Source organism: Crinia signifera, unplaced genomic scaffold (assembly GCF_055691185.1).
Source record: "Crinia signifera unplaced genomic scaffold, ASM5569118v1 HAP2_SCAFFOLD_526, whole genome shotgun sequence".
NCBI classification, from domain to species: Eukaryota; Metazoa; Chordata; class Amphibia; order Anura; family Myobatrachidae; genus Crinia; species Crinia signifera.
Window position 1 is genome coordinate 35,432 of NW_028142419.1, and position 26,496 is coordinate 61,927.

General features: G+C 45.1%; 13 non-coding genes across 13 annotated transcripts; all 13 read left to right on the plus strand.

Moving 5' to 3' along the window:
• Nucleotides 1–1,191: 1,191 nt before the first annotated feature.
• On the plus strand, nucleotides 1,192–1,382 carry LOC146055660 (U2 spliceosomal RNA). The gene has a single exon (XR_014468830.1). It is a non-coding gene; the product is annotated as a U2 spliceosomal RNA (small nuclear RNA).
• Nucleotides 1,383–2,779: 1,397 nt separating this feature from the next.
• On the plus strand, nucleotides 2,780–2,970 carry LOC146055663 (U2 spliceosomal RNA). Its single transcript, XR_014468831.1, has one exon. It is a non-coding gene; the product is annotated as a U2 spliceosomal RNA (small nuclear RNA).
• A 1,397-nt stretch (nucleotides 2,971–4,367) lies between these two features.
• LOC146055664 (U2 spliceosomal RNA) lies at nucleotides 4,368–4,558 on the plus strand. The gene has a single exon (XR_014468832.1). It is a non-coding gene; the product is annotated as a U2 spliceosomal RNA (small nuclear RNA).
• A 1,397-nt stretch (nucleotides 4,559–5,955) lies between these two features.
• On the plus strand, nucleotides 5,956–6,146 carry LOC146055665 (U2 spliceosomal RNA). The gene has a single exon (XR_014468833.1). It is a non-coding gene; the product is annotated as a U2 spliceosomal RNA (small nuclear RNA).
• A 1,397-nt stretch (nucleotides 6,147–7,543) lies between these two features.
• Nucleotides 7,544–7,734, plus strand: LOC146055666 (U2 spliceosomal RNA). Its single transcript, XR_014468834.1, has one exon. It is a non-coding gene; the product is annotated as a U2 spliceosomal RNA (small nuclear RNA).
• A 1,397-nt stretch (nucleotides 7,735–9,131) lies between these two features.
• On the plus strand, nucleotides 9,132–9,322 carry LOC146055667 (U2 spliceosomal RNA). The gene has a single exon (XR_014468835.1). It is a non-coding gene; the product is annotated as a U2 spliceosomal RNA (small nuclear RNA).
• Nucleotides 9,323–10,719: 1,397 nt separating this feature from the next.
• Nucleotides 10,720–10,910, plus strand: LOC146055669 (U2 spliceosomal RNA). The gene has a single exon (XR_014468837.1). It is a non-coding gene; the product is annotated as a U2 spliceosomal RNA (small nuclear RNA).
• A 1,397-nt stretch (nucleotides 10,911–12,307) lies between these two features.
• On the plus strand, nucleotides 12,308–12,498 carry LOC146055670 (U2 spliceosomal RNA). The gene has a single exon (XR_014468838.1). It is a non-coding gene; the product is annotated as a U2 spliceosomal RNA (small nuclear RNA).
• A 6,594-nt stretch (nucleotides 12,499–19,092) lies between these two features.
• On the plus strand, nucleotides 19,093–19,278 carry LOC146055685 (U2 spliceosomal RNA). Its single transcript, XR_014468851.1, has one exon. It is a non-coding gene; the product is annotated as a U2 spliceosomal RNA (small nuclear RNA).
• Nucleotides 19,279–20,675: 1,397 nt separating this feature from the next.
• Nucleotides 20,676–20,866, plus strand: LOC146055671 (U2 spliceosomal RNA). The gene has a single exon (XR_014468839.1). It is a non-coding gene; the product is annotated as a U2 spliceosomal RNA (small nuclear RNA).
• Nucleotides 20,867–22,263: 1,397 nt separating this feature from the next.
• Nucleotides 22,264–22,454, plus strand: LOC146055672 (U2 spliceosomal RNA). Its single transcript, XR_014468840.1, has one exon. It is a non-coding gene; the product is annotated as a U2 spliceosomal RNA (small nuclear RNA).
• Nucleotides 22,455–23,851: 1,397 nt separating this feature from the next.
• On the plus strand, nucleotides 23,852–24,042 carry LOC146055674 (U2 spliceosomal RNA). Its single transcript, XR_014468841.1, has one exon. It is a non-coding gene; the product is annotated as a U2 spliceosomal RNA (small nuclear RNA).
• Nucleotides 24,043–25,439: 1,397 nt separating this feature from the next.
• On the plus strand, nucleotides 25,440–25,630 carry LOC146055675 (U2 spliceosomal RNA). The gene has a single exon (XR_014468842.1). It is a non-coding gene; the product is annotated as a U2 spliceosomal RNA (small nuclear RNA).
• The last annotated feature ends 866 nt before the right edge of the window (nucleotides 25,631–26,496 follow it).

Consider the following 26,496-nt stretch of genomic DNA (forward strand, 5'->3'; position numbering starts at 1 on the left):
AGTTAAATATTTTTACGTGACACTACACTTGATATCAGCATGTGCGGCCTAGGCAAAAGACCGGAAGCCTGCCTAAATTAAAGGACTTATCAATCGCTGCGACCTCCCAATAAATATGCAAACACTATGTGACTTACCTACGATCTTACCACGGAAACATCAACTGGATCACAGCAATGGCATTTTTGGACCCCCCCTCCCTCTCCATTTGAAATGGCTTGGTTTTTTTTTTTCCTCTCTCTTTCTTTCTTTCTTTATTTCTTATATTTTTTTCTTTTCTTTTTGCGCGCTCTTTTCTCTCTTTTGTTTTGGGAATTTTTTTTCCTCATTTCTTTTGTTTTGGGAATTTTTTTTCCTCATTTCTTTTGTTATGGGAATTTTTTTTCCTCTTCCATTTTTTTTCCGAGCCAAACAATTGATGATCATTGAGAGGGGGGAATTTAGAAAAAGTATCACTTACCTTCTTCGGACCATCATTTGGGTGGTAACTGCCAATAAAAGAAAACATTGGCCCACCCAGCTCACCTACACATGACTGTCCTGTCTGCCTGTCTGTTCCAAGTGACTGTCTGGCTGTCAGGTTCCGCCGGATTCCGAGTGAGCAGCTTGTGATGTCATAGAGGGCAGATTGTGATGTCACACAAAGGGTCCTGCCACATGAATGCCTGTCCATCTGACTGTCTACTACTGCTGCTGAATGGGCTCAAAACAGGAAAGCCGTCATTGCACCTGATTGTGCAAGATTCCTCCTTCTCCTCTGCAGCAGCTAGCTGATTGATTTAGTCAGCAGCAGTTCGTCAGGGACACAGGCATGCAGCAGCAAAGAGCGAGGAGACAGCTGGCTGCTGCTGCTTGCCTGTTGGTCGTCTGCCTAGTGGGTGTGTGTCTGTTGACGCGACGTCAACAGACGGGGCGGAGCACATGCAAATTTGGCCTCCTACCCAGCTGAGGCTCCCTTCCCGCCCGCCGACGACCTAATCACAAAATCAGTTGGATGGCTACTCGTCCTCCGGTCCCTGTCCAGCACTTCAAGTCCTAATCACACCTGCCGTACAGCCAGGTATCTTTCAGACTGCAACGACAAAGAAGTGATGTGTGTGTGTTAGATGTGTCCGTGGTGCTGATCTCCTCTCCACCAGTATTGCTGGCCGAATTCAGGTTCGCGCGGTTTGCTGGGAGCCCATTCGGGTTATCGCTTCTCGGCCTTTTGGCTAAGATCAAGTGTAGTATCTGTTCTTATCAGTTTAATATCTGATACGCCCCCTATCTGGGGGCCATATATTAAATGGATTTTTAGAACAGGGAGATGGAAGAAGAGCTTGCTCTGTCCACTCCACGCATTGACCTGGTATTGCAGTACTTCCAGGACCGGTGCACCTTCCTAATCTGTTATCCAAAAATAGACTATTTCCATTCCTGGCACTTGATTTGGAGTATCAATTGTTTGTGCACCTTTGTATTTAGAAATGCATGCATTTGCTGCTTCAAGGTTTAACCCTTGTGCATAAATACTTTGAAATCCTGCCTCCAGTGTATCATTTTGTGACTATTTCTTGACTCCTTGAATTGTACTTTCTGGAATCGAGGCAGTTAAATATTTTTACGTGACACTACACTTGATATCAGCATGTGCGGCCTAGGCAAAAGACCGGAAGCCTGCCTAAATTAAAGGACTTATCAATCGCTGCGACCTCCCAATAAATATGCAAACACTATGTGACTTACCTACGATCTTACCACGGAAACATCAACTGGATCACAGCAATGGCATTTTTGGACCCCCCCTCCCTCTCCATTTGAAATGGCTTGGTTTTTTTTTTTCCTCTCTCTTTCTTTCTTTCTTTATTTCTTATATTTTTTTCTTTTCTTTTTGCGCGCTCTTTTCTCTCTTTTGTTTTGGGAATTTTTTTTCCTCATTTCTTTTGTTTTGGGAATTTTTTTTCCTCATTTCTTTTGTTATGGGAATTTTTTTTCCTCTTCCATTTTTTTTCCGAGCCAAACAATTGATGATCATTGAGAGGGGGGAATTTAGAAAAAGTATCACTTACCTTCTTCGGACCATCATTTGGGTGGTAACTGCCAATAAAAGAAAACATTGGCCCACCCAGCTCACCTACACATGACTGTCCTGTCTGCCTGTCTGTTCCAAGTGACTGTCTGGCTGTCAGGTTCCGCCGGATTCCGAGTGAGCAGCTTGTGATGTCATAGAGGGCAGATTGTGATGTCACACAAAGGGTCCTGCCACATGAATGCCTGTCCATCTGACTGTCTACTACTGCTGCTGAATGGGCTCAAAACAGGAAAGCCGTCATTGCACCTGATTGTGCAAGATTCCTCCTTCTCCTCTGCAGCAGCTAGCTGATTGATTTAGTCAGCAGCAGTTCATCAGGGACACAGGCATGCAGCAGCAAAGAGCGAGGAGACAGCTGGCTGCTGCTGCTTGCCTGTTGGTCGTCTGCCTAGTGGGTGTGTGTCTGTTGACGCGACGTCAACAGACGGGGCGGAGCACATGCAAATTTGGCCTCCTACCCAGCTGAGGCTCCCTTCCCGCCCGCCGACGACCTAATCACAAAATCAGTTGGATGGCTACTCGTCCTCCGGTCCCTGTCCAGCACTTCAAGTCCTAATCACACCTGCCGTACAGCCAGGTATCTTTCAGACTGCAACGACAAAGAAGTGATGTGTGTGTGTTAGATGTGTCCGTGGTGCTGATCTCCTCTCCACCAGTATTGCTGGCCGAATTCAGGTTCGCGCGGTTTGCTGGGAGCCCATTCGGGTTATCGCTTCTCGGCCTTTTGGCTAAGATCAAGTGTAGTATCTGTTCTTATCAGTTTAATATCTGATACGCCCCCTATCTGGGGGCCATATATTAAATGGATTTTTAGAACAGGGAGATGGAAGAAGAGCTTGCTCTGTCCACTCCACGCATTGACCTGGTATTGCAGTACTTCCAGGACCGGTGCACCTTCCTAATCTGTTATCCAAAAATAGACTATTTCCATTCCTGGCACTTGATTTGGAGTATCAATTGTTTGTGCACCTTTGTATTTAGAAATGCATGCATTTGCTGCTTCAAGGTTTAACCCTTGTGCATAAATACTTTGAAATCCTGCCTCCAGTGTATCATTTTGTGACTATTTCTTGACTCCTTGAATTGTACTTTCTGGAATCGAGGCAGTTAAATATTTTTACGTGACACTACACTTGATATCAGCATGTGCGGCCTAGGCAAAAGACCGGAAGCCTGCCTAAATTAAAGGACTTATCAATCGCTGCGACCTCCCAATAAATATGCAAACACTATGTGACTTACCTACGATCTTACCACGGAAACATCAACTGGATCACAGCAATGGCATTTTTGGACCCCCCCTCCCTCTCCATTTGAAATGGCTTGGTTTTTTTTTTTCCTCTCTCTTTCTTTCTTTCTTTATTTCTTATATTTTTTTCTTTTCTTTTTGCGCGCTCTTTTCTCTCTTTTGTTTTGGGAATTTTTTTTCCTCATTTCTTTTGTTTTGGGAATTTTTTTTCCTCATTTCTTTTGTTATGGGAATTTTTTTTCCTCTTCCATTTTTTTTCCGAGCCAAACAATTGATGATCATTGAGAGGGGGGAATTTAGAAAAAGTATCACTTACCTTCTTCGGACCATCATTTGGGTGGTAACTGCCAATAAAAGAAAACATTGGCCCACCCAGCTCACCTACACATGACTGTCCTGTCTGCCTGTCTGTTCCAAGTGACTGTCTGGCTGTCAGGTTCCGCCGGATTCCGAGTGAGCAGCTTGTGATGTCATAGAGGGCAGATTGTGATGTCACACAAAGGGTCCTGCCACATGAATGCCTGTCCATCTGACTGTCTACTACTGCTGCTGAATGGGCTCAAAACAGGAAAGCCGTCATTGCACCTGATTGTGCAAGATTCCTCCTTCTCCTCTGCAGCAGCTAGCTGATTGATTTAGTCAGCAGCAGTTCGTCAGGGACACAGGCATGCAGCAGCAAAGAGCGAGGAGACAGCTGGCTGCTGCTGCTTGCCTGTTGGTCGTCTGCCTAGTGGGTGTGTGTCTGTTGACGCGACGTCAACAGACGGGGCGGAGCACATGCAAATTTGGCCTCCTACCCAGCTGAGGCTCCCTTCCCGCCCGCCGACGACCTAATCACAAAATCAGTTGGATGGCTACTCGTCCTCCGGTCCCTGTCCAGCACTTCAAGTCCTAATCACACCTGCCGTACAGCCAGGTATCTTTCAGACTGCAACGACAAAGAAGTGATGTGTGTGTGTTAGATGTGTCCGTGGTGCTGATCTCCTCTCCACCAGTATTGCTGGCCGAATTCAGGTTCGCGCGGTTTGCTGGGAGCCCATTCGGGTTATCGCTTCTCGGCCTTTTGGCTAAGATCAAGTGTAGTATCTGTTCTTATCAGTTTAATATCTGATACGCCCCCTATCTGGGGGCCATATATTAAATGGATTTTTAGAACAGGGAGATGGAAGAAGAGCTTGCTCTGTCCACTCCACGCATTGACCTGGTATTGCAGTACTTCCAGGACCGGTGCACCTTCCTAATCTGTTATCCAAAAATAGACTATTTCCATTCCTGGCACTTGATTTGGAGTATCAATTGTTTGTGCACCTTTGTATTTAGAAATGCATGCATTTGCTGCTTCAAGGTTTAACCCTTGTGCATAAATACTTTGAAATCCTGCCTCCAGTGTATCATTTTGTGACTATTTCTTGACTCCTTGAATTGTACTTTCTGGAATCGAGGCAGTTAAATATTTTTACGTGACACTACACTTGATATCAGCATGTGCGGCCTAGGCAAAAGACCGGAAGCCTGCCTAAATTAAAGGACTTATCAATCGCTGCGACCTCCCAATAAATATGCAAACACTATGTGACTTACCTACGATCTTACCACGGAAACATCAACTGGATCACAGCAATGGCATTTTTGGACCCCCCCTCCCTCTCCATTTGAAATGGCTTGGTTTTTTTTTTTCCTCTCTCTTTCTTTCTTTCTTTATTTCTTATATTTTTTTCTTTTCTTTTTGCGCGCTCTTTTCTCTCTTTTGTTTTGGGAATTTTTTTTCCTCATTTCTTTTGTTTTGGGAATTTTTTTTCCTCATTTCTTTTGTTATGGGAATTTTTTTTCCTCTTCCATTTTTTTTCCGAGCCAAACAATTGATGATCATTGAGAGGGGGGAATTTAGAAAAAGTATCACTTACCTTCTTCGGACCATCATTTGGGTGGTAACTGCCAATAAAAGAAAACATTGGCCCACCCAGCTCACCTACACATGACTGTCCTGTCTGCCTGTCTGTTCCAAGTGACTGTCTGGCTGTCAGGTTCCGCCGGATTCCGAGTGAGCAGCTTGTGATGTCATAGAGGGCAGATTGTGATGTCACACAAAGGGTCCTGCCACATGAATGCCTGTCCATCTGACTGTCTACTACTGCTGCTGAATGGGCTCAAAACAGGAAAGCCGTCATTGCACCTGATTGTGCAAGATTCCTCCTTCTCCTCTGCAGCAGCTAGCTGATTGATTTAGTCAGCAGCAGTTCGTCAGGGACACAGGCATGCAGCAGCAAAGAGCGAGGAGACAGCTGGCTGCTGCTGCTTGCCTGTTGGTCGTCTGCCTAGTGGGTGTGTGTCTGTTGACGCGACGTCAACAGACGGGGCGGAGCACATGCAAATTTGGCCTCCTACCCAGCTGAGGCTCCCTTCCCGCCCGCCGACGACCTAATCACAAAATCAGTTGGATGGCTACTCGTCCTCCGGTCCCTGTCCAGCACTTCAAGTCCTAATCACACCTGCCGTACAGCCAGGTATCTTTCAGACTGCAACGACAAAGAAGTGATGTGTGTGTGTTAGATGTGTCCGTGGTGCTGATCTCCTCTCCACCAGTATTGCTGGCCGAATTCAGGTTCGCGCGGTTTGCTGGGAGCCCATTCGGGTTATCGCTTCTCGGCCTTTTGGCTAAGATCAAGTGTAGTATCTGTTCTTATCAGTTTAATATCTGATACGCCCCCTATCTGGGGGCCATATATTAAATGGATTTTTAGAACAGGGAGATGGAAGAAGAGCTTGCTCTGTCCACTCCACGCATTGACCTGGTATTGCAGTACTTCCAGGACCGGTGCACCTTCCTAATCTGTTATCCAAAAATAGACTATTTCCATTCCTGGCACTTGATTTGGAGTATCAATTGTTTGTGCACCTTTGTATTTAGAAATGCATGCATTTGCTGCTTCAAGGTTTAACCCTTGTGCATAAATACTTTGAAATCCTGCCTCCAGTGTATCATTTTGTGACTATTTCTTGACTCCTTGAATTGTACTTTCTGGAATCGAGGCAGTTAAATATTTTTACGTGACACTACACTTGATATCAGCATGTGCGGCCTAGGCAAAAGACCGGAAGCCTGCCTAAATTAAAGGACTTATCAATCGCTGCGACCTCCCAATAAATATGCAAACACTATGTGACTTACCTACGATCTTACCACGGAAACATCAACTGGATCACAGCAATGGCATTTTTGGACCCCCCCTCCCTCTCCATTTGAAATGGCTTGGTTTTTTTTTTTCCTCTCTCTTTCTTTCTTTCTTTATTTCTTATATTTTTTTCTTTTCTTTTTGCGCGCTCTTTTCTCTCTTTTGTTTTGGGAATTTTTTTTCCTCATTTCTTTTGTTTTGGGAATTTTTTTTCCTCATTTCTTTTGTTATGGGAATTTTTTTTCCTCTTCCATTTTTTTTCCGAGCCAAACAATTGATGATCATTGAGAGGGGGGAATTTAGAAAAAGTATCACTTACCTTCTTCGGACCATCATTTGGGTGGTAACTGCCAATAAAAGAAAACATTGGCCCACCCAGCTCACCTACACATGACTGTCCTGTCTGCCTGTCTGTTCCAAGTGACTGTCTGGCTGTCAGGTTCCGCCGGATTCCGAGTGAGCAGCTTGTGATGTCATAGAGGGCAGATTGTGATGTCACACAAAGGGTCCTGCCACATGAATGCCTGTCCATCTGACTGTCTACTACTGCTGCTGAATGGGCTCAAAACAGGAAAGCCGTCATTGCACCTGATTGTGCAAGATTCCTCCTTCTCCTCTGCAGCAGCTAGCTGATTGATTTAGTCAGCAGCAGTTCGTCAGGGACACAGGCATGCAGCAGCAAAGAGCGAGGAGACAGCTGGCTGCTGCTGCTTGCCTGTTGGTCGTCTGCCTAGTGGGTGTGTGTCTGTTGACGCGACGTCAACAGACGGGGCGGAGCACATGCAAATTTGGCCTCCTACCCAGCTGAGGCTCCCTTCCCGCCCGCCGACGACCTAATCACAAAATCAGTTGGATGGCTACTCGTCCTCCGGTCCCTGTCCAGCACTTCAAGTCCTAATCACACCTGCCGTACAGCCAGGTATCTTTCAGACTGCAACGACAAAGAAGTGATGTGTGTGTGTTAGATGTGTCCGTGGTGCTGATCTCCTCTCCACCAGTATTGCTGGCCGAATTCAGGTTCGCGCGGTTTGCTGGGAGCCCATTCGGGTTATCGCTTCTCGGCCTTTTGGCTAAGATCAAGTGTAGTATCTGTTCTTATCAGTTTAATATCTGATACGCCCCCTATCTGGGGGCCATATATTAAATGGATTTTTAGAACAGGGAGATGGAAGAAGAGCTTGCTCTGTCCACTCCACGCATTGACCTGGTATTGCAGTACTTCCAGGACCGGTGCACCTTCCTAATCTGTTATCCAAAAATAGACTATTTCCATTCCTGGCACTTGATTTGGAGTATCAATTGTTTGTGCACCTTTGTATTTAGAAATGCATGCATTTGCTGCTTCAAGGTTTAACCCTTGTGCATAAATACTTTGAAATCCTGCCTCCAGTGTATCATTTTGTGACTATTTCTTGACTCCTTGAATTGTACTTTCTGGAATCGAGGCAGTTAAATATTTTTACGTGACACTACACTTGATATCAGCATGTGCGGCCTAGGCAAAAGACCGGAAGCCTGCCTAAATTAAAGGACTTATCAATCGCTGCGACCTCCCAATAAATATGCAAACACTATGTGACTTACCTACGATCTTACCACGGAAACATCAACTGGATCACAGCAATGGCATTTTTGGACCCCCCCTCCCTCTCCATTTGAAATGGCTTGGTTTTTTTTTTTCCTCTCTCTTTCTTTCTTTCTTTATTTCTTATATTTTTTTCTTTTCTTTTTGCGCGCTCTTTTCTCTCTTTTGTTTTGGGAATTTTTTTTCCTCATTTCTTTTGTTTTGGGAATTTTTTTTCCTCATTTCTTTTGTTATGGGAATTTTTTTTCCTCTTCCATTTTTTTTCCGAGCCAAACAATTGATGATCATTGAGAGGGGGGAATTTAGAAAAAGTATCACTTACCTTCTTCGGACCATCATTTGGGTGGTAACTGCCAATAAAAGAAAACATTGGCCCACCCAGCTCACCTACACATGACTGTCCTGTCTGCCTGTCTGTTCCAAGTGACTGTCTGGCTGTCAGGTTCCGCCGGATTCCGAGTGAGCAGCTTGTGATGTCATAGAGGGCAGATTGTGATGTCACACAAAGGGTCCTGCCACATGAATGCCTGTCCATCTGACTGTCTACTACTGCTGCTGAATGGGCTCAAAACAGGAAAGCCGTCATTGCACCTGATTGTGCAAGATTCCTCCTTCTCCTCTGCAGCAGCTAGCTGATTGATTTAGTCAGCAGCAGTTCGTCAGGGACACAGGCATGCAGCAGCAAAGAGCGAGGAGACAGCTGGCTGCTGCTGCTTGCCTGTTGGTCGTCTGCCTAGTGGGTGTGTGTCTGTTGACGCGACGTCAACAGACGGGGCGGAGCACATGCAAATTTGGCCTCCTACCCAGCTGAGGCTCCCTTCCCGCCCGCCGACGACCTAATCACAAAATCAGTTGGATGGCTACTCGTCCTCCGGTCCCTGTCCAGCACTTCAAGTCCTAATCACACCTGCCGTACAGCCAGGTATCTTTCAGACTGCAACGACAAAGAAGTGATGTGTGTGTGTTAGATGTGTCCGTGGTGCTGATCTCCTCTCCACCAGTATTGCTGGCCGAATTCAGGTTCGCGCGGTTTGCTGGGAGCCCATTCGGGTTATCGCTTCTCGGCCTTTTGGCTAAGATCAAGTGTAGTATCTGTTCTTATCAGTTTAATATCTGATACGCCCCCTATCTGGGGGCCATATATTAAATGGATTTTTAGAACAGGGAGATGGAAGAAGAGCTTGCTCTGTCCACTCCACGCATTGACCTGGTATTGCAGTACTTCCAGGACCGGTGCACCTTCCTAATCTGTTATCCAAAAATAGACTATTTCCATTCCTGGCACTTGATTTGGAGTATCAATTGTTTGTGCACCTTTGTATTTAGAAATGCATGCATTTGCTGCTTCAAGGTTTAACCCTTGTGCATAAATACTTTGAAATCCTGCCTCCAGTGTATCATTTTGTGACTATTTCTTGACTCCTTGAATTGTACTTTCTGGAATCGAGGCAGTTAAATATTTTTACGTGACACTACACTTGATATCAGCATGTGCGGCCTAGGCAAAAGACCGGAAGCCTGCCTAAATTAAAGGACTTATCAATCGCTGCGACCTCCCAATAAATATGCAAACACTATGTGACTTACCTACGATCTTACCACGGAAACATCAACTGGATCACAGCAATGGCATTTTTGGACCCCCCCTCCCTCTCCATTTGAAATGGCTTGGTTTTTTTTTTTCCTCTCTCTTTCTTTCTTTCTTTATTTCTTATATTTTTTTCTTTTCTTTTTGCGCGCTCTTTTCTCTCTTTTGTTTTGGGAATTTTTTTTCCTCATTTCTTTTGTTTTGGGAATTTTTTTTCCTCATTTCTTTTGTTATGGGAATTTTTTTTCCTCTTCCATTTTTTTTCCGAGCCAAACAATTGATGATCATTGAGAGGGGGGAATTTAGAAAAAGTATCACTTACCTTCTTCGGACCATCATTTGGGTGGTAACTGCCAATAAAAGAAAACATTGGCCCACCCAGCTCACCTACACATGACTGTCCTGTCTGCCTGTCTGTTCCAAGTGACTGTCTGGCTGTCAGGTTCCGCCGGATTCCGAGTGAGCAGCTTGTGATGTCATAGAGGGCAGATTGTGATGTCACACAAAGGGTCCTGCCACATGAATGCCTGTCCATCTGACTGTCTACTACTGCTGCTGAATGGGCTCAAAACAGGAAAGCCGTCATTGCACCTGATTGTGCAAGATTCCTCCTTCTCCTCTGCAGCAGCTAGCTGATTGATTTAGTCAGCAGCAGTTCGTCAGGGACACAGGCATGCAGCAGCAAAGAGCGAGGAGACAGCTGGCTGCTGCTGCTTGCCTGTTGGTCGTCTGCCTAGTGGGTGTGTGTCTGTTGACGCGACGTCAACAGACGGGGCGGAGCACATGCAAATTTGGCCTCCTACCCAGCTGAGGCTCCCTTCCCGCCCGCCGACGACCTAATCACAAAATCAGTTGGATGGCTACTCGTCCTCCGGTCCCTGTCCAGCACTTCAAGTCCTAATCACACCTGCCGTACAGCCAGGTATCTTTCAGACTGCAACGACAAAGAAGTGATGTGTGTGTGTTAGATGTGTCCGTGGTGCTGATCTCCTCTCCACCAGTATTGCTGGCCGAATTCAGGTTCGCGCGGTTTGCTGGGAGCCCATTCGGGTTATCGCTTCTCGGCCTTTTGGCTAAGATCAAGTGTAGTATCTGTTCTTATCAGTTTAATATCTGATACGCCCCCTATCTGGGGGCCATATATTAAATGGATTTTTAGAACAGGGAGATGGAAGAAGAGCTTGCTCTGTCCACTCCACGCATTGACCTGGTATTGCAGTACTTCCAGGACCGGTGCACCTTCCTAATCTGTTATCCAAAAATAGACTATTTCCATTCCTGGCACTTGATTTGGAGTATCAATTGTTTGTGCACCTTTGTATTTAGAAATGCATGCATTTGCTGCTTCAAGGTTTAACCCTTGTGCATAAATACTTTGAAATCCTGCCTCCAGTGTATCATTTTGTGACTATTTCTTGACTCCTTGAATTGTACTTTCTGGAATCGAGGCAGTTAAATATTTTTACGTGACACTACACTTGATATCAGCATGTGCGGCCTAGGCAAAAGACCGGAAGCCTGCCTAAATTAAAGGACTTATCAATCGCTGCGACCTCCCAATAAATATGCAAACACTATGTGACTTACCTACGATCTTACCACGGAAACATCAACTGGATCACAGCAATGGCATTTTTGGACCCCCCCTCCCTCTCCATTTGAAATGGCTTGGTTTTTTTTTTTCCTCTCTCTTTCTTTCTTTCTTTATTTCTTATATTTTTTTCTTTTCTTTTTGCGCGCTCTTTTCTCTCTTTTGTTTTGGGAATTTTTTTTCCTCATTTCTTTTGTTTTGGGAATTTTTTTTCCTCATTTCTTTTGTTATGGGAATTTTTTTTCCTCTTCCATTTTTTTTCCGAGCCAAACAATTGATGATCATTGAGAGGGGGGAATTTAGAAAAAGTATCACTTACCTTCTTCGGACCATCATTTGGGTGGTAACTGCCAATAAAAGAAAACATTGGCCCACCCAGCTCACCTACACATGACTGTCCTGTCTGCCTGTCTGTTCCAAGTGACTGTCTGGCTGTCAGGTTCCGCCGGATTCCGAGTGAGCAGCTTGTGATGTCATAGAGGGCAGATTGTGATGTCACACAAAGGGTCCTGCCACATGAATGCCTGTCCATCTGACTGTCTACTACTGCTGCTGAATGGGCTCAAAACAGGAAAGCCGTCATTGCACCTGATTGTGCAAGATTCCTCCTTCTCCTCTGCAGCAGCTAGCTGATTGATTTAGTCAGCAGCAGTTCGTCAGGGACACAGGCATGCAGCAGCAAAGAGCGAGGAGACAGCTGGCTGCTGCTGCTTGCCTGTTGGTCGTCTGCCTAGTGGGTGTGTGTCTGTTGACGCGACGTCAACAGACGGGGCGGAGCACATGCAAATTTGGCCTCCTACCCAGCTGAGGCTCCCTTCCCGCCCGCCGACGACCTAATCACAAAATCAGTTGGATGGCTACTCGTCCTCCGGTCCCTGTCCAGCACTTCAAGTCCTAATCACACCTGCCGTACAGCCAGGTATCTTTCAGACTGCAACGACAAAGAAGTGATGTGTGTGTGTTAGATGTGTCCGTGGTGCTGATCTCCTCTCCACCAGTATTGCTGGCCGAATTCAGGTTCGCGCGGTTTGCTGGGAGCCCATTCGGGTTATCGCTTCTCGGCCTTTTGGCTAAGATCAAGTGTAGTATCTGTTCTTATCAGTTTAATATCTGATACGCCCCCTATCTGGGGGCCATATATTAAATGGATTTTTAGAACAGGGAGATGGAAGAAGAGCTTGCTCTGTCCACTCCACGCATTGACCTGGTATTGCAGTACTTCCAGGACCGGTGCACCTTCCTAATCTGTTATCCAAAAATAGACTATTTCCATTCCTGGCACTTGATTTGGAGTATCAATTGTTTGTGCACCTTTGTATTTAGAAATGCATGCATTTGCTGCTTCAAGGTTTAACCCTTGTGCATAAATACTTTGAAATCCTGCCTCCAGTGTATCATTTTGTGACTATTTCTTGACTCCTTGAATTGTACTTTCTGGAATCGAGGCAGTTAAATATTTTTACGTGACACTACACTTGATATCAGCATGTGCGGCCTAGGCAAAAGACCGGAAGCCTGCCTAAATTAAAGGACTTATCAATCGCTGCGACCTCCCAATAAATATGCAAACACTATGTGACTTACCTACGATCTTACCACGGAAACATCAACTGGATCACAGCAATGGCATTTTTGGACCCCCCCTCCCTCTCCATTTGAAATGGCTTGGTTTTTTTTTTTCCTCTCTCTTTCTTTCTTTCTTTATTTCTTATATTTTTTTCTTTTCTTTTTGCGCGCTCTTTTCTCTCTTTTGTTTTGGGAATTTTTTTTCCTCATTTCTTTTGTTTTGGGAATTTTTTTTCCTCATTTCTTTTGTTATGGGAATTTTTTTTCCTCTTCCATTTTTTTTCCGAGCCAAACAATTGATGATCATTGAGAGGGGGGAATTTAGAAAAAGTATCACTTACCTTCTTCGGACCATCATTTGGGTGGTAACTGCCAATAAAAGAAAACATTGGCCCACCCAGCTCACCTACACATGACTGTCCTGTCTGCCTGTCTGTTCCAAGTGACTGTCTGGCTGTCAGGTTCCGCCGGATTCCGAGTGAGCAGCTTGTGATGTCATAGAGGGCAGATTGTGATGTCACACAAAGGGTCCTGCCACATGAATGCCTGTCCATCTGACTGTCTACTACTGCTGCTGAATGGGCTCAAAACAGGAAAGCCGTCATTGCACCTGATTGTGCAAGATTCCTCCTTCTCCTCTGCAGCAGCTAGCTGATTGATTTAGTCAGCAGCAGTTCGTCAGGGACACAGGCATGCAGCAGCAAAGAGCGAGGAGACAGCTGGCTGCTGCTGCTTGCCTGTTGGTCGTCTGCCTAGTGGGTGTGTGTCTGTTGACGCGACGTCAACAGACGGGGCGGAGCACATGCAAATTTGGCCTCCTACCCAGCTGAGGCTCCCTTCCCGCCCGCCGACGACCTAATCACAAAATCAGTTGGATGGCTACTCGTCCTCCGGTCCCTGTCCAGCACTTCAAGTCCTAATCACACCTGCCGTACAGCCAGGTATCTTTCAGACTGCAACGACAAAGAAGTGATGTGTGTGTGTTAGATGTGTCCGTGGTGCTGATCTCCTCTCCACCAGTATTGCTGGCCGAATTCAGGTTCGCGCGGTTTGCTGGGAGCCCATTCGGGTTATCGCTTCTCGGCCTTTTGGCTGCGATCCGAGTTTATAGCTCGGCGTAGCCAGGAGGTGCGAGTTTGGGGGGTCCTTCGGCGGGGCCCCCGGGACGTCGAGGAGGGATCTTTTGGAGTCCGGAGTTCCTTTATTGGAGTGATTGGCGGACGACACCACAATGTCTAGAGTACGGAACACTCTGAGGGTCAAGATTGGAAGGGCAACGGGGAACGGTCCCCTAAGGTATTTGGTGGAGGAGGTTTTGGAGAAAATGTTTTCTGTGCAGCGGAGGGAGATCTTTTGTATTCAGCAAATAGTGGCCCTGAACTTTCTGGACGTTACTTTCGTTCAGAGAGCCATTTACCAGGAGGTGCTGGGGAAATTTGAGGAGGAAAAGGACAATCCGGCCCTGGAAGGTGTGGAAGCCTTCCCGGCTTTGGGAGAGGAGCTACCTCTCATTGTTCATGTTTTTGACCCCTTTATCACATTAGAGACTATCTTTGCTTTCCTGAGACAGTTTTGTACCTCGGTACGTGGGGGATTTATGCAAAAGAACATCTGCGGTATCTTCAATGGGGGTTGGAAGTTTTGGATACGGTGGAAAACCGATGAGAGGGGTTCCCCCATACACCCCCCGGGTTCCTTTTCGGTGGGGGAGTTTAGGGGATACCTTCAGTACCCTGGCCAGCCGGACTTTTGCCGAAAATGTAGGCAATTTGGGCACAGAAAAGAGGATTGCAGAGGAGAGAGGTTTTGCAGAAACTGCAAGAAACCCGGCCATGAGGCCTTTGAGTGCCCCTGTGCAAAAAGATGCGATTTTTGCGGCGATGTGAGCCATGTGGCGAGGGACTGTAGGAGGGCTTTTTTTGAAAAACGTAAAGGGAAAGACCCTGGAGAATACGCAGCCCAAAACGCAGAAGCCTACGAGAGGAAAAGGCAGGAGGAAGAAGCAAGGAAAGCTGCTCAGGAGGATGCAGAACGCATGGAGGAGGAGAGAGGTGCGGAGGATGAGCCCCCGTGTGCTGCACAGGGATCCCCAGAAACCCACCAAATACCAAGCGCCCACGTGGTGGGAGGAGGGGACGCGGTGTCGGAGGCTCAGGCGTCGATGCGCGAGCCCCCCCACAGTGATGTTTCGGATACCCCGATCTGTTATAGTCCAGGAGCCGGTGGTGTGAGTCCGGAGAGCTCAGAAGCGTCGATGAACACCGTGACGAGCGGTGACGCTGAAGGGTCGTGGCTGGATGAGATGGTCAGTACCCCAGGAGGAGAGAGCCCGAGTACAGACTACAATGTAACACCGAAAGTCCTGAGGGAAAGAGAGCTGGAAAGAACGGCAAAAAAAGCCCGCATCGAAGTGCCGCAGGGAGAAGTGCTGTTGACGGCCAGTGAAGCCCTGATGGCACTGCCATTAATGGGCATCACCAGGATGTCCCCGGATGAAATTGTCCAGGACTGTAGCAGGAGACAGGCAGAAGGGGAGTTGTTCATTCAGAGGAAGTTGGAGGAAATGAGGCGCGCTGGGCCTCATCCCTCAAAATCGGACGAACCACCTTGACTTTCTGCAGGCTGTGGGAAGTTTTAATGCCTTGCCCCAAGCATTAAAAAGTGTGTAGGGATTATATCCCTTAATGTGAGGGGATGTAGATCTAGATATAAAAGGGCAGCAGTCCTTAAGTATGTGGAGGGTTTAGGGGAAAATATTATTTGTTTACAAGAGTGTGGTTTGGTGGAGGCACCGAGGAGGGAGGAGTGGAAGTGGGGTTTTTCTTTTTGGAGTGGATCTAGGGAGAATAAAAATGATGGGGTGGGGGTGTTGGTGAAGGGGAATAAATATAAAGTAGATTCATATAAAGTAATAGAAGAAGGTAGATGTGTGTTGATTGGGTTTGATTATGGTGGGTGGAAATTTAATCTTTTGAATATTTATGCACATGTTGATAAAAATAAGCGGAAGGCATTATTTGAAAAGCTAAGTTATTATTTAATTGGTAGAAAGCCTGTTGTGATCGTTGGGGATTTAAATTGTGTGATTGATAGAGGAGTGAAAAGAGGAGTGGATGAGGTTAGGAATGATGTTACGAGTGGGATTTTGCGTGGTATGATTGCTGATTTTTCACTGGTGGATGTGGCGAGAGAATGTGGTGGTGGAGTAGCAAATGTGACATACAGAGCAGACAGAGGAATGATAGAATCTAGGCTGGATTACGTGTTGGCTTCGAAAGATTTCACGGGTGAAAGGTTTGAGCAAGTGAGAGTGTGTTTTTCGGATCATGAGTGTATTAAATGTAGCTTGGTATGCAAGGAGAGTGGAAGTTATGGGAATGGGATATGGAAGTTGAATATTGGTATGCTAGGGAATGATGAGGTAAGAGTGAAATTTGCTGAATGCTATGAGAAGTGGAAGGGGGAGAAAGGGAAGTATGGATGTTTGTTAGAATGGTGGGATTGGGTGAAAGGTGAGATTAGGAAGTTTTTTAGAAAGAATGGGTACAGAATGGCGAGATTGAAGCGAGAAGAGGATGTATGGATGGGAAAAAGATTGGAATATTTGTACAGGATGAGAGAGGATGGTGCGGATGTTGAAGATGAGATACGTGAGACCAAGAATGTGTGCAAAGAGAGAATGAAGGAGAAAGGACGTCAGATTGTGTACAGTGCGAAAGTGGAATGCATGGAGAAGGATGAGAAATGTAGCAGATATTTTTTTAAGAAAGTTTGCGGTGGAAGGAAAGATATGGATGTAGTAAAAGGTGAGAATGGAGAGGATTTGTATGGTGAAAGTATGAGGAATGAGGTTGAGAGGTTCTATAGTGTTTTGTTTGATGTTAAGGGATGTGATGAGAGTATGGAGTGCGAGGTTTTGAGTGCGGTTGAAAGAAGAGTGGAAGAGAGTGACTTGGGGTTGTTGTGCCAAAATTTGAAAGAGAAAGAGATTAAGGATGCGATTGAGAGTCTGAGTAGAAATAAGACGCCTGGAAGTGATGGGTTGCCTGTTGAGTTTTATAGTATGATGTGGGATGTGATTGGAATGGATGTTGTGAATGTGATGGAATATATGTTTAAGAATGAGAAAATGAGTGCGAGTATGAAAGAGGGTGTGGTTGTACTGATTCATAAGAAGGGTGAAAGGAAGGATGTGAAGAATTGGCGGCCAATTACGTTGCTAAACGTTGATTACAAAATATATGCTAAAGTGGTGGCCAATCGTATGAGAGGTGTGATTGAGCAGGTGATTGAGGAAGAACAAGTGTGTGCGGTGCCTGAAAGAAGAATAAGTGAGAATTTGATGCTGTTACGGGATATGATTGGTGATTGTATGAAGCGTGAGCGGAGGATGTATGTGATGGGATTAGATTTTGAGAAAGCGTTTGATAGGGTTGCGCATGAGTTTTTGCTGAAAGTTTTGTTGCGAATGGGTTTTCCGAGTGAATTTGTGTGTAAGATTAGAAGTATGTATGATGGTGTGAGTAGTAAGATTTTAGTGAATGGTTTTTTGGGTGAAAGTTTTCATGTAAGGTCGGGTGTAAGGCAAGGATGTCCGTTATCCCCTATTATTTTTGTATGTGCGTTGGAACCCCTGTTGTGCATGTTGAGGCGTGATAAAGTTATGAAAGGTTATTTGATCCCTGGGAGTGGTGGAAGGAGTGTGAAAGTTTTAAGTTATATGGATGATGTGGTGATTGTGAGTGAGAGTAAGAGAGGGTTAGAAAGGGCTAAATTGTTGATTGGGTTTTTTTGTGGGGCTTCGGCTTTCAAATTGAATTGGGAGAAAACCAAAATAAAAGTTTTTGGGCGTAAGGGTGTGGATGATGTGGGATGTGAGTATGTGGAGGGTGGGATAAAAATTTTGGGTGTAGTGTTTGATGATGATATGCGTGGGAAAGAGAGTTGGTGTGAATTGGAACGAAAGGTGAAAGGGAGATTGAATTTTTGGAAGTTGAGACGATTGACGATGACTGGGAGAGTGTTAGTGGTGAAAATGGTTATATTACCTATGTTGTTGTATGTTGCGTGTGTGTTTATGCCAAATGTTTTGTGTTTGAAAAGGATTAAAAGGGTGTTGTTTTTGTTTTTGTGGAATAGGAGAACAGAATGTCTGAAGAGAGAATGGGTCGTGAAAGAAAGAGCGAAAGGAGGTGTTGATTTTCCGAATGTGGATGTGTATCTGAATCTGAATGTTATTGCAAGAGTGGTGAGTATGATTGAGAGAGATAATAAGGCGGCGTGTATGATGAGGTATATGGCTGGGTGGATGTTTGTTAAATTGAAATGGTACGAAAGAAAGCTGAATGAACCGGTTGCGGATGATGTGTGTATATGGTATAAAAGGATTAGTGTGTTTGTGAGGAAATGGGAGTTGTCAGAGGTGAGTAAGGAGGACTTTAAGCAGAAAAAGAATGTTGGGAGGAAGTTGAGAGATAAAGAAAGTGTATGCAAGGTAGAAGGGTTGAATGATGGGGAATGTTTGGAAGTGTGGAAGAATGTACGTGTGGATGGTTTGGATAATAGGCAAAGGGATATTGTTTGGATGAGGATGCATGGGATATTGCCGGTACGAGTGGTGCAAAAGAAGCGGGGTCTGACTAGTGTGGAAAAGTGCCCAAGGAATGAGTGTTGTGGGGATGAGTCTATAAGACATTTGGTATGGGAGTGTGATTTTGCAAGAAAGGTATGGAAGGGTTTGGAAGGTGTATGTAAGGAGTTGACTGGGATTGAGAGTGTGACATGGAAGATTGCTTTGTTTGGGATGGGTGTAAGAGGAGGGACGAAAGGAAGAATTTTATGGTTAATAATGGTATGTGTGTTGGAATGTCTGTGGGATGTAAGAAACATATATGTGTTTAAGAAAGAAGAAATTGGAGTGAATGAATGTTTAAGGATGGTATTAGGGAAGTTGTATGTGTGCTATGAATGGGACAAAAAGAAAAAGAATGAGTGCGATGCGGAGGGTGTGTGGAAACACAAAAAGTGGAAACATTGGGTGAAATATAGTTAGGTTGAGGTGGTGGGTATAGTGGGTTCTGTTTAGTATGAAGAAGGCGTTGTGAAAAGTCTATCTTTTTGGATAAGAAGATCAATGGAGATGTCTTTCATTTTGGAATATAAAATATGATTTAAAAAGAACCAAGTATGATGAGAGGATGTGTTTTCGTTAAAAATGAAGTCACGGTGATTGCTGCTCTAAGGAACAGCGACGAAAAATTCCTAACCTGATTGGTTTTAAAAAAAAAAAAAAAAAAAAAAAATCTGTTCTTATCAGTTTAATATCTGATACGCCCCCTATCTGGGGGCCATATATTAAATGGATTTTTAGAACAGGGAGATGGAAGAAGAGCTTGCTCTGTCCACTCCACGCATTGACCTGGTATTGCAGTACTTCCAGGACCGGTGCACCTTCCTAATCTGTTATCCAAAAATAGACTATTTCCATTCCTGGCACTTGATTTGGAGTATCAATTGTTTGTGCACCTTTGTATTTAGAAATGCATGCATTTGCTGCTTCAAGGTTTAACCCTTGTGCATAAATACTTTGAAATCCTGCCTCCAGTGTATCATTTTGTGACTATTTCTTGACTCCTTGAATTGTACTTTCTGGAATCGAGGCAGTTAAATATTTTTACGTGACACTACACTTGATATCAGCATGTGCGGCCTAGGCAAAAGACCGGAAGCCTGCCTAAATTAAAGGACTTATCAATCGCTGCGACCTCCCAATAAATATGCAAACACTATGTGACTTACCTACGATCTTACCACGGAAACATCAACTGGATCACAGCAATGGCATTTTTGGACCCCCCCTCCCTCTCCATTTGAAATGGCTTGGTTTTTTTTTTTCCTCTCTCTTTCTTTCTTTCTTTATTTCTTATATTTTTTTCTTTTCTTTTTGCGCGCTCTTTTCTCTCTTTTGTTTTGGGAATTTTTTTTCCTCATTTCTTTTGTTTTGGGAATTTTTTTTCCTCATTTCTTTTGTTATGGGAATTTTTTTTCCTCTTCCATTTTTTTTCCGAGCCAAACAATTGATGATCATTGAGAGGGGGGAATTTAGAAAAAGTATCACTTACCTTCTTCGGACCATCATTTGGGTGGTAACTGCCAATAAAAGAAAACATTGGCCCACCCAGCTCACCTACACATGACTGTCCTGTCTGCCTGTCTGTTCCAAGTGACTGTCTGGCTGTCAGGTTCCGCCGGATTCCGAGTGAGCAGCTTGTGATGTCATAGAGGGCAGATTGTGATGTCACACAAAGGGTCCTGCCACATGAATGCCTGTCCATCTGACTGTCTACTACTGCTGCTGAATGGGCTCAAAACAGGAAAGCCGTCATTGCACCTGATTGTGCAAGATTCCTCCTTCTCCTCTGCAGCAGCTAGCTGATTGATTTAGTCAGCAGCAGTTCGTCAGGGACACAGGCATGCAGCAGCAAAGAGCGAGGAGACAGCTGGCTGCTGCTGCTTGCCTGTTGGTCGTCTGCCTAGTGGGTGTGTGTCTGTTGACGCGACGTCAACAGACGGGGCGGAGCACATGCAAATTTGGCCTCCTACCCAGCTGAGGCTCCCTTCCCGCCCGCCGACGACCTAATCACAAAATCAGTTGGATGGCTACTCGTCCTCCGGTCCCTGTCCAGCACTTCAAGTCCTAATCACACCTGCCGTACAGCCAGGTATCTTTCAGACTGCAACGACAAAGAAGTGATGTGTGTGTGTTAGATGTGTCCGTGGTGCTGATCTCCTCTCCACCAGTATTGCTGGCCGAATTCAGGTTCGCGCGGTTTGCTGGGAGCCCATTCGGGTTATCGCTTCTCGGCCTTTTGGCTAAGATCAAGTGTAGTATCTGTTCTTATCAGTTTAATATCTGATACGCCCCCTATCTGGGGGCCATATATTAAATGGATTTTTAGAACAGGGAGATGGAAGAAGAGCTTGCTCTGTCCACTCCACGCATTGACCTGGTATTGCAGTACTTCCAGGACCGGTGCACCTTCCTAATCTGTTATCCAAAAATAGACTATTTCCATTCCTGGCACTTGATTTGGAGTATCAATTGTTTGTGCACCTTTGTATTTAGAAATGCATGCATTTGCTGCTTCAAGGTTTAACCCTTGTGCATAAATACTTTGAAATCCTGCCTCCAGTGTATCATTTTGTGACTATTTCTTGACTCCTTGAATTGTACTTTCTGGAATCGAGGCAGTTAAATATTTTTACGTGACACTACACTTGATATCAGCATGTGCGGCCTAGGCAAAAGACCGGAAGCCTGCCTAAATTAAAGGACTTATCAATCGCTGCGACCTCCCAATAAATATGCAAACACTATGTGACTTACCTACGATCTTACCACGGAAACATCAACTGGATCACAGCAATGGCATTTTTGGACCCCCCCTCCCTCTCCATTTGAAATGGCTTGGTTTTTTTTTTTCCTCTCTCTTTCTTTCTTTCTTTATTTCTTATATTTTTTTCTTTTCTTTTTGCGCGCTCTTTTCTCTCTTTTGTTTTGGGAATTTTTTTTCCTCATTTCTTTTGTTTTGGGAATTTTTTTTCCTCATTTCTTTTGTTATGGGAATTTTTTTTCCTCTTCCATTTTTTTTCCGAGCCAAACAATTGATGATCATTGAGAGGGGGGAATTTAGAAAAAGTATCACTTACCTTCTTCGGACCATCATTTGGGTGGTAACTGCCAATAAAAGAAAACATTGGCCCACCCAGCTCACCTACACATGACTGTCCTGTCTGCCTGTCTGTTCCAAGTGACTGTCTGGCTGTCAGGTTCCGCCGGATTCCGAGTGAGCAGCTTGTGATGTCATAGAGGGCAGATTGTGATGTCACACAAAGGGTCCTGCCACATGAATGCCTGTCCATCTGACTGTCTACTACTGCTGCTGAATGGGCTCAAAACAGGAAAGCCGTCATTGCACCTGATTGTGCAAGATTCCTCCTTCTCCTCTGCAGCAGCTAGCTGATTGATTTAGTCAGCAGCAGTTCGTCAGGGACACAGGCATGCAGCAGCAAAGAGCGAGGAGACAGCTGGCTGCTGCTGCTTGCCTGTTGGTCGTCTGCCTAGTGGGTGTGTGTCTGTTGACGCGACGTCAACAGACGGGGCGGAGCACATGCAAATTTGGCCTCCTACCCAGCTGAGGCTCCCTTCCCGCCCGCCGACGACCTAATCACAAAATCAGTTGGATGGCTACTCGTCCTCCGGTCCCTGTCCAGCACTTCAAGTCCTAATCACACCTGCCGTACAGCCAGGTATCTTTCAGACTGCAACGACAAAGAAGTGATGTGTGTGTGTTAGATGTGTCCGTGGTGCTGATCTCCTCTCCACCAGTATTGCTGGCCGAATTCAGGTTCGCGCGGTTTGCTGGGAGCCCATTCGGGTTATCGCTTCTCGGCCTTTTGGCTAAGATCAAGTGTAGTATCTGTTCTTATCAGTTTAATATCTGATACGCCCCCTATCTGGGGGCCATATATTAAATGGATTTTTAGAACAGGGAGATGGAAGAAGAGCTTGCTCTGTCCACTCCACGCATTGACCTGGTATTGCAGTACTTCCAGGACCGGTGCACCTTCCTAATCTGTTATCCAAAAATAGACTATTTCCATTCCTGGCACTTGATTTGGAGTATCAATTGTTTGTGCACCTTTGTATTTAGAAATGCATGCATTTGCTGCTTCAAGGTTTAACCCTTGTGCATAAATACTTTGAAATCCTGCCTCCAGTGTATCATTTTGTGACTATTTCTTGACTCCTTGAATTGTACTTTCTGGAATCGAGGCAGTTAAATATTTTTACGTGACACTACACTTGATATCAGCATGTGCGGCCTAGGCAAAAGACCGGAAGCCTGCCTAAATTAAAGGACTTATCAATCGCTGCGACCTCCCAATAAATATGCAAACACTATGTGACTTACCTACGATCTTACCACGGAAACATCAACTGGATCACAGCAATGGCATTTTTGGACCCCCCCTCCCTCTCCATTTGAAATGGCTTGGTTTTTTTTTTTCCTCTCTCTTTCTTTCTTTCTTTATTTCTTATATTTTTTTCTTTTCTTTTTGCGCGCTCTTTTCTCTCTTTTGTTTTGGGAATTTTTTTTCCTCATTTCTTTTGTTTTGGGAATTTTTTTTCCTCATTTCTTTTGTTATGGGAATTTTTTTTCCTCTTCCATTTTTTTTCCGAGCCAAACAATTGATGATCATTGAGAGGGGGGAATTTAGAAAAAGTATCACTTACCTTCTTCGGACCATCATTTGGGTGGTAACTGCCAATAAAAGAAAACATTGGCCCACCCAGCTCACCTACACATGACTGTCCTGTCTGCCTGTCTGTTCCAAGTGACTGTCTGGCTGTCAGGTTCCGCCGGATTCCGAGTGAGCAGCTTGTGATGTCATAGAGGGCAGATTGTGATGTCACACAAAGGGTCCTGCCACATGAATGCCTGTCCATCTGACTGTCTACTACTGCTGCTGAATGGGCTCAAAACAGGAAAGCCGTCATTGCACCTGATTGTGCAAGATTCCTCCTTCTCCTCTGCAGCAGCTAGCTGATTGATTTAGTCAGCAGCAGTTCGTCAGGGACACAGGCATGCAGCAGCAAAGAGCGAGGAGACAGCTGGCTGCTGCTGCTTGCCTGTTGGTCGTCTGCCTAGTGGGTGTGTGTCTGTTGACGCGACGTCAACAGACGGGGCGGAGCACATGCAAATTTGGCCTCCTACCCAGCTGAGGCTCCCTTCCCGCCCGCCGACGACCTAATCACAAAATCAGTTGGATGGCTACTCGTCCTCCGGTCCCTGTCCAGCACTTCAAGTCCTAATCACACCTGCCGTACAGCCAGGTATCTTTCAGACTGCAACGACAAAGAAGTGATGTGTGTGTGTTAGATGTGTCCGTGGTGCTGATCTCCTCTCCACCAGTATTGCTGGCCGAATTCAGGTTCGCGCGGTTTGCTGGGAGCCCATTCGGGTTATCGCTTCTCGGCCTTTTGGCTAAGATCAAGTGTAGTATCTGTTCTTATCAGTTTAATATCTGATACGCCCCCTATCTGGGGGCCATATATTAAATGGATTTTTAGAACAGGGAGATGGAAGAAGAGCTTGCTCTGTCCACTCCACGCATTGACCTGGTATTGCAGTACTTCCAGGACCGGTGCACCTTCCTAATCTGTTATCCAAAAATAGACTATTTCCATTCCTGGCACTTGATTTGGAGTATCAATTGTTTGTGCACCTTTGTATTTAGAAATGCATGCATTTGCTGCTTCAAGGTTTAACCCTTGTGCATAAATACTTTGAAATCCTGCCTCCAGTGTATCATTTTGTGACTATTTCTTGACTCCTTGAATTGTACTTTCTGGAATCGAGGCAGTTAAATATTTTTACGTGACACTACACTTGATATCAGCATGTGCGGCCTAGGCAAAAGACCGGAAGCCTGCCTAAATTAAAGGACTTATCAATCGCTGCGACCTCCCAATAAATATGCAAACACTATGTGACTTACCTACGATCTTACCACGGAAACATCAACTGGATCACAGCAATGGCATTTTTGGACCCCCCCTCCCTCTCCATTTGAAATGGCTTGGTTTTTTTTTTTCCTCTCTCTTTCTTTCTTTCTTTATTTCTTATATTTTTTTCTTTTCTTTTTGCGCGCTCTTTTCTCTCTTTTGTTTTGGGAATTTTTTTTCCTCATTTCTTTTGTTTTGGGAATTTTTTTTCCTCATTTCTTTTGTTATGGGAATTTTTTTTCCTCTTCCATTTTTTTTCCGAGCCAAACAATTGATGATCATTGAGAGGGGGGAATTTAGAAAAAGTATCACTTACCTTCTTCGGACCATCATTTGGGTGGTAACTGCCAATAAAAGAAAACATTGGCCCACCCAGCTCACCTACACATGACTGTCCTGTCTGCCTGTCTGTTCCAAGTGACTGTCTGGCTGTCAGGTTCCGCCGGATTCCGAGTGAGCAGCTTGTGATGTCATAGAGGGCAGATTGTGATGTCACACAAAGGGTCCTGCCACATGAATGCCTGTCCATCTGACTGTCTACTACTGCTGCTGAATGGGCTCAAAACAGGAAAGCCGTCATTGCACCTGATTGTGCAAGATTCCTCCTTCTCCTCTGCAGCAGCTAGCTGATTGATTTAGTCAGCAGCAGTTCGTCAGGGACACAGGCATGCAGCAGCAAAGAGCGAGGAGACAGCTGGCTGCTGCTGCTTGCCTGTTGGTCGTCTGCCTAGTGGGTGTGTGTCTGTTGACGCGACGTCAACAGACGGGGCGGAGCACATGCAAATTTGGCCTCCTACCCAGCTGAGGCTCCCTTCCCGCCCGCCGACGACCTAATCACAAAATCAGTTGGATGGCTACTCGTCCTCCGGTCCCTGTCCAGCACTTCAAGTCCTAATCACACCTGCCGTACAGCCAGGTATCTTTCAGACTGCAACGACAAAGAAGTGATGTGTGTGTGTTAGATGTGTCCGTGGTGCTGATCTCCTCTCCACCAGTATTGCTGGCCGAATTCAGGTTCGCGCGGTTTGCTGGGAGCCCATTCGGGTTATCGCTTCTCGGCCTTTTGGCTAAGATCAAGTGTAGTATCTGTTCTTATCAGTTTAATATCTGATACGCCCCCTATCTGGGGGCCATATATTAAATGGATTTTTAGAACAGGGAGATGGAAGAAGAGCTTGCTCTGTCCACTCCACGCATTGACCTGGTATTGCAGTACTTCCAGGACCGGTGCACCTTCCTAATCTGTTATCCAAAAATAGACTATTTCCATTCCTGGCACTTGATTTGGAGTATCAATTGTTTGTGCACCTTTGTATTTAGAAATGCATGCATTTGCTGCTTCAAGGTTTAACCCTTGTGCATAAATACTTTGAAATCCTGCCTCCAGTGTATCATTTTGTGACTATTTCTTGACTCCTTGAATTGTACTTTCTGGAATCGAGGCAGTTAAATATTTTTACGTGACACTACACTTGATATCAGCATGTGCGGCCTAGGCAAAAGACCGGAAGCCTGCCTAAATTAAAGGACTTATCAATCGCTGCGACCTCCCAATAAATATGCAAACACTATGTGACTTACCTACGATCTTACCACGGAAACATCAACTGGATCACAGCAATGGCATTTTTGGACCCCCCCTCCCTCTCCATTTGAAATGGCTTGGTTTTTTTTTTTCCTCTCTCTTTCTTTCTTTCTTTATTTCTTATATTTTTTTCTTTTCTTTTTGCGCGCTCTTTTCTCTCTTTTGTTTTGGGAATTTTTTTTCCTCATTTCTTTTGTTTTGGGAATTTTTTTTCCTCATTTCTTTTGTTATGGGAATTTTTTTTCCTCTTCCATTTTTTTTCCGAGCCAAACAATTGATGATCATTGAGAGGGGGGAATTTAGAAAAAGTATCACTTACCTTCTTCGGACCATCATTTGGGTGGTAACTGCCAATAAAAGAAAACATTGGCCCACCCAGCTCACCTACACATGACTGTCCTGTCTGCCTGTCTGTTCCAAGTGACTGTCTGGCTGTCAGGTTCCGCCGGATTCCGAGTGAGCAGCTTGTGATGTCATAGAGGGCAGATTGTGATGTCACACAAAGGGTCCTGCCACATG